The sequence below is a fragment of the Phodopus roborovskii genome, unplaced genomic scaffold (assembly GCF_943737965.1).
Source record: "Phodopus roborovskii unplaced genomic scaffold, PHOROB, whole genome shotgun sequence".
In the NCBI taxonomy this organism is placed as follows: Eukaryota; Metazoa; Chordata; class Mammalia; order Rodentia; family Cricetidae; genus Phodopus; species Phodopus roborovskii.
In genome coordinates this window covers 38,663,959-38,671,537 of record NW_026126525.1, presented here as the reverse complement: position 1 = coordinate 38,671,537, position 7,579 = coordinate 38,663,959, and positions in this window count along the sequence as shown.

Below are 7,579 nucleotides of genomic sequence, written 5' to 3'. Positions count from 1 at the left end.
CTTGAGTGAACAAGGCAAGAGGTTAATACATTCAAATCCTTACAGGGATGAGAAATGAGTTCAAGATTAGCCTGGGAAGTTAGTGGAGACCTACAATAAAAATATTATAAAAAGATGTGGTATTGTGCTTGCCTATCAAGAGCCCTTTACTAGATTCAGCCCTCAATATGATAAGTGAAAAAAAGAAAAATGTTAACTGGATTGTCTAAGCAAGGGTTTCAGCTGCTCCATATACTTTTCAGGATTTGGGCTTACCACTACAGGAACAGATGTGCTTTACACATAATTTTAGTTTATTTTTTGATCTTCTAATAACTAGGATATGAAATATGTTTCATCTCCTCATTTACCATGTGCATATATTCTTTGCAGTAAATATTTGTTTAACTTGTTGATTCAGTTTTATTTATTGTTATTTTCTATTTCTAAAATAGATACATTTGCTTACTTTCTAAGATTTTATTTTATTATTTTTTTTGTTTATGTTACCACTGAGTTTTAATCAATCTGTATGAGCAGACAGTTGGAGTCTGGTGGCCTCAGTCATGCATGTTCAATGTGCCTATATTTTTTTCCCCAGGAGTACCAACATTACACTGGAGATCAGTGAAATTTATTTGTTGATTTTTACAGCTACAGCATACATATTCAGGAGTACTCTTATTTTGTTCTTTTCTTGCAATGTGTTCACTCAGGATTTTCTATTTTATTTTATAAACAATTTAGTAGACACATGCTTTTTTATAGACCATGATTAGTACAAAAGAACTTATGATGATACTGAGAACAATAATTTTGAAAATAATCACTAATTTTAATAACAGTCTCAACTTTCACAATCAACACCTCAATTTTTTTCAGCATTCTTCCTCACTGTATTTTTATAAAATATATCCTTTCTATCATTTTTAAAAATTTAAATTTGAAACAAAGTTGTTTTACTTGTCAATACCAGTTTCCTCAACCTCCTATCCACCCTTATCACCCCCAGTAAACCCGAGTTCATCTCCTTTCTGCTCCCTAGGGAAATCTTCCCATGGGAAGTCTTCAAAGTCTGCCATATCATTTGGGGAAGGGCCTAGACTCTCTCCCATGTGTCTAGGCTGAGAAAGTATTCCTTTTTTATGGGATGGGCTCCCAAAGTCCACATGTATACTAGGGATAAGTACTGATTCATTACCAGAAACCCCATAGACTGCTTAGTCCTCCTAACACCCACATTCAGGGGATTTGGTTGGATCGTATGCTGTTTCCTAGCTATCAGATGGGGGTGCATGAGCTCCCTCTTGTTCAGGTCAGCTGCTTATGTGTGTTTCTCTAGCCTGGTCTTGCCCCCTTTGCTTATCACCCCTCCCTCTCTATAACTGGTTTCCAGGAGTTTGGCTACTGTTTATCTGTGGATGTCTGCTTTTGCTTCCATCAGCTATTAGATGAAGGCTCTAGGATGACATATAAGGTAATTGTTAACCTCATTATTATGGAAGGACATTAAAGGTAGCCCTCCACTATTACTTAGACTGTTAGTTAGGTTCATGCTTGTTATCTCTGGGGATTTACCTAGTACAAGATTTCTCCTTAAATCTATAATGGCTTCCTCTATTATGGTATCTCTTTTCCTTCCCTAACTCAATCTTTCTGTTCCCTCATGCCCAGCTATTCCCTCCTCTTCTCCCCTTCACTTTCTCCTAACTCCCTCTCCCCTTCCTTCATGGTCCCAATTTGCTTTGGAGATCTTGTCCCTTTCTCCTTTTCTGGGGGACCATGTATATCCCTCTTGGGGTCCTCCTTGTTTTCTAGCTTTTCTGGTGGTGTGAATTGTAGGCTGATAATCCCTTGTTCTATGTATAAAATCCATATATCAGTGAGTACATACCATTTTGGTCATTTTGTGACTGGATGGTTACTTCTAGTTCCATCCATTTGCCTGCAAATTTTAGGATTCCTTTGGATTTTTCTGCTCAGTGGTACTCCACTGTGTTAGCATAGCACATTTTCTCCATGCATTCTTCATTTAGGGCTGATTTACCAAAATATACAAAGAACTCAAGAAGTTAGTTACCAAATCATCAAATAATCCTATTAAAAATTGGGGTATAGAATTAATAGAGAATTCTCAATGGAGGGATCTAAAATGGCTAACGGATACTTAAGAAAGTGCTCAACATCCTTAGTCATCAAGGAAATGGCAATTAAAACAACTGTGAAGTAGTTTTTTACCCCTGTCAGAATAGTTAAAATCAAAACCATCAGAGACATTTTATACTGGAGATGATGTGGAGAAAGGGACACTCTCCTTCACTGTTTGTGGTAGTGCAAACTCCTTTAGCTATTTGGAAATCTGTATGGCAGTTACTCAGGAAAATGGTAATTAGTCTACCCTAAGTTCCTATAATTCGATTTTAGGCACATTCATATAACAAGGCCATCTGTTCAACTATGTCAATAGCAGCATTTAAAAAAAATTTAATATATTTTTTATTTTATATGTCAATCCCAATTCCCTCATCCTCCCATACTCCCAAGAAGCCCAACGAACCCCCATCCCATCCCCCATTGACTGCCCAGGTAGGCTAAAGCCTTCCATGAGGGATCATCAAAATCAGTCAAGTCATTTGAGGTAGGCCCTACGCCCTTCCCTGTGTTTCTAGGCTAAGGAGGTATCCCTTCTTGGGGAATGGTCTGCCAAAGTCCCTTTGCACAATAGGGATACATACTGGTTCCACTGTCAAAGGAACCGTAGTAGGCCTAGGCCTCCCAACTGAGACCCATGTTTAGGGGATCTGGGTCTTTCTTATGTGTGATTACCAGCTATCAGTCTGGGGTTCATGAGCTCCCCCTTGTTCAGGCCATCTGTTTCTGTGTCTTTCTCCAGCCTGTTCTTGTCCCCTTTCCTCAACACTCCTCCCAGTTGTTAGTTGGGGTCATCCTTCTAGGTCTCGGAGATTTCCCTAGTGCCAGATTTCTCTTTAAACCTATAATGGATCCCTCTTTTACGGTATCTCTTTTTTGTTCTCTTCTGTCCTGCCCCTGACTCAATCTTCCTGTTCTGTCAAGGCAAACTCTCCCCTCCTCTTTTCCCCTTCTCTTTCACCTAACACCCTTTCCCCTCCCCCAATGCTCCTAATTTGCTCAAGAGATCTTGTCCCTTTTCCCTTCTGTGTTGGACCATGTATGTTTCTCTTATGATCTTCCTTGTTTCCTAGCTTCTCTGTCAGTGTGGATTGTAGGCTGGTGATCATGATCCTTTGTTGTCTTTCTAAAATCCATATATGAATGAGTACACAACATGTTTGTCATTTTGTGGCTGGGTTACATCACTCAGGATGGTTTCTTTCAGTTTCATCCATTTTCCTGGGAATTTCAAAATCCAATTTTTTTCTCCACTGAGTAGTACTCCAATGTGTAAAAGTACCATATCTTCTTTAACCATTCTTCAGTTGAGCACCATCAAGGTTGCTTCCAGATTCTGGCTATATTACAAATAATGTTATTCTGAACATAGTTGAACAATGACTTTGTTGGGTATATGCCTAATAGTGGAATTATTGGATCTTGTTTTAGACTGATTCCAATTTTCTTGAGAAACTTATTTACAGATTTCCAAAGTATAGGTTTGCACTCTTACCAGCTGTGGAGGAGTATTCCCTGTTCTAAACATCCTTTCCAGCATAAGCTGTCATTGGTGTTTTTGATTTTAGCCATTCTGACAGGGGTACCTCACAGTGTTTTGATTTACATTTTCCTGGTGGCTAAGAACTTTGAACACTTTAAGTGTCTTTTAGACATTTTAGATTCCTCCATTGAGAATTCTCCATTTAGTTCTGGACCCCACTTTTTAATTGGATTATTTAGTATTTTAGCTTCTTGTATTTAGCTTCTTGAGTTCTTTGTTTATTTTGGAGATCATCCCTGTCAGATATGGGGTTGTTGAAGATCTTTTCCCATTCTTTGGACTGGCAATTTGTCTTGTTTACTATGTCTTTTGCCTTATAGAAGCTTCTCAGTTCCAGGTGTCCCCATGTATTAATTGTTAATCTCAGTGTCTATGCTACTGGTGTTATGTTCAGGAAACAGTTTTGTGTACCAATTTGGTCAAGAGTACCTTCCACTTTCTCTTCTAAGAGTTTCAGTGTGGCTGCATTTATATTGAGGTCTTTGTTCCATGTGGAGTTAAGTTTTGAGCTTTCTGATAGATATGGACTTATCTGCAGTCTTCTACATAGCGTCATCCATTTGTGCTAGCACCATTTGTTGAAGATGCTTTCCTCCTTCCATTGTATAATTTTAGCTGCTTTGCCCTTTGCCAAAAATCAGATGTTCATAGGTGTGTGGATTAATAGCAGGGTTTTCAAATTCAATTCCATTACTGTACCTTTCTAATTTTGTGTCAATACCAAGCTGTTTTTAGGAATATAACTCTATAATAGACCTTAAAGACAGGGATGGGGATGCTTCTGGAAGTTACTTTATTGTACAGGATTTTTTTTCTTTTTCTTTTTTTTTTTTTTTGCTATCCTGGGTCTTTGTTTTTCCATATAAAGTTGACTATTATCTTTTCACAATCTATGAAGAATTGTGCTGGGATTTTGATGGGGATTGCACTGAATCTGTTGATTACTTTTGGCAAGATTGCAAGTTTTACTATGTTGATCCTACCTATCCAAGAGCATTGGGGATATACCCGTTTTCTGTTATCTTCTTTAATTTCTTTCATGAAAGACTTAATGTTCTTGCTATAAGGGTCTTTCACTTGTTTGGTTAGCATTATCCTAAGATATTTTATGGTGTTTGTGGCTATTGTAAAGAGTAATGATTTTCTGATTTCTTTCTTAGGCCCTTTATCATTTGTATATAGTTTGGTTTGTTTTTTTTTTTTTTTTTTTTTTTTCATTTCTATAATGGATTTTTTCATATCCTCTTTGAGAGCCTCTATCATTTTCATGAAGTTGTTTTTAAGTTCATTCTCTTCTTCATCTGCATTGGAATGTTCAGGTCTTGATGGTGTAGTATCCGTAGACTCTGGTTTTGTTCTGTAAGTCATTCTGATTATGGATGCATTCTTACACTGTCTTCTTCCCATCTCTTCTTCAAGTTGGTACAGGTGGGGATGCTCCCTTCTCTTGTGGGTCTTGGGTTCAAGGCTGTATTCTCTTCTCTCTCTCTCTGTTGGATACTGGAGGGGCAAGACAAGAATGGCTGCAGACAGTGAATGGATAAAAGAATATTTGTTATTGATTTATGGTCCCAGTTTTCTCAGATCTTGTCTATTTCCTCTTCCCAGGGTGATCCATGTATATCTCTCTTAAGGTTTCCCTTGTTTTCCTAGCTTTCCTGTGGTCATGGACTATAGGCTGGTTATCCTACTCTTCAAGTTTTAGGGTTATGAGTGCTCTGTCTAGTGCAGTTACTTCCAGATGCTCTGGTTCATTTTTCCTGTGTAATTACAGACTTCCCATTCCTATTAAATGAATGCTAAATTGAATATTGAGGCATATCATGTACATATGCCAGCAAACAAGAGATATCCTTAAGGCTTCTAACACAAAACAAGAGACAAAATACAATTAAGAAGGTTTGAAGAGAAAACTGACTCCAACTAACAATTTGAGGAACAGTGGAAAGGCTACCATAAATGCCCTCCTCTTATAATGAGATTGATGAGTTATCCACCATCATAGAGCCCTCATCTAGTAGCTGATAGAAACAGAAGCAGACACTCACAGCTAAACACTGATCTGAACACAGGTCTAGAGAGGGAGGACAAGACCAGGATACAGAAACCCACAGAAACAGCTGACCTGAACAAGGAGGAGCTAATGGGACCCCGGACTGATAGCTGGGAATCCAGCAATTGACTAACTCAGATTCTCTGAATATGGGTCTCAGTTAGAAGGCCTAGGCAGTCTAAGGGATCTCTGACAGTGGATCCAAGATGTATCCCTGGTGCACAAAAGGACTTTAGGAGCACATTCTCCATTGAAGGATACTCTCTTAACCTAGAGGCAGGAGGGAGGGCCTAGCCCCTACTCCAAATGACTTGACAGATTTTGTTGACCCCTCCGGGAAGGCACAAACTCCCTGTGGAGTGTGTGTGTGGGAATGGGATGGGAGTGTGGTCAGGGAGCATGGAAGGGAGGGAAAGAAGGAGGGAAAGGGAACTACTGGGATTAATATGTAAAATAAGAAAATAAATATTTACTGTAAATAAAATAAAAAAAGAATATTTCCTCACCTTTATGATTTGTAAGGGTACCTTGTTTTTTCAACATTCTTATCCTTTGCTTTACATTATCCTATTTAAATTAAGAACTTCAATTAGCTTTTGCATATAACATATATTGCATAACAATAATTTTTATTTTATGTGTTGTATAGAAAGTTATCCCACAAGATTTGTCTGTCTCTTCAAATTGTAGAAGTCTCATTTAAAGCTAATATGATGTGAAATGTTGCATGTTTTACTCCCATACCTATATAGCTTAATTTTATTAATTTTATTAAGCTATATAGTGAATAAATAGTGAATGTTCTATACACATTTATTTTTATGTTAAATATAAAATATTATTTCAACTTCATAAAAAATACTTTAAATGATATTCTTATAATATAGTTTCTTAGATTATCTTTTGTTTTAGGTTGTTTATTCACTTTCTGATATATATATATATATATATATATATATATATATATATATATATATATTGTATGTCTTGTCTTTAGGCAGGTCTTTATTTTTTTCTGACTTCAGGCATATAGACACACACACACACACACACACACACATACATACATACATATATTTTTAACTCTTGAACTTGATTTGCCAAGTTCCCAAAATTCACAGTAGAACATTTATTCATCTTATGATAAACTGATAAATTTATGGTTAGATTTTTGGAAATGGATAGTTTTATAATCTTAAATGCTTGTGTCCTGGAACATTAGAAGTCTCTCTATTAACTCACACTTTCTTTTATGTTTCTCAATCAAGTATCATTAAAAAGCTCCTGCAGATGTCTAATGAAATTTATCCATAGACATTTCATAATTATGTTAATGTCTTAAGTTTTTATCAGTCATTCAGCAATACATGAGTTAGAGGTCATCAAAGATGATCAGATAAGTACAGACAGTAATGAACAGATTTTTCAGGTTCTTAAGAATCAAGCTACACAAGTAAATATCTAGATTATCAAGTTGCCATAATTGCTCAGATTTTGTTTTGTTTTTCAGTAATATTTATTCTTTTATAATTCCATACTTATATACAATGTGTATTTGTTATATCATCCCTTATCCCCCACATCTTCCCAGATTCTCTTTCCCAGACCATGTTTTAGCCAAGCTCAAGTCCTCTTTTTTAAAATTATGTTCAATACTTTTTGAGATTATAATATGATTATTTCATTTCCCCTTTATTTTATTTCCTCAGAACACTATCTTCTACCCTTGTTGCTCTAATTTTTGAAATTATTTATTAGTTCTGAAATTATAATGTGTGACTTGTGAATATGTATTCACCTATTGTTTTAAAAATCATGTAATTTCTCTCCTTCATATGTGTTGTCCCCAAAGC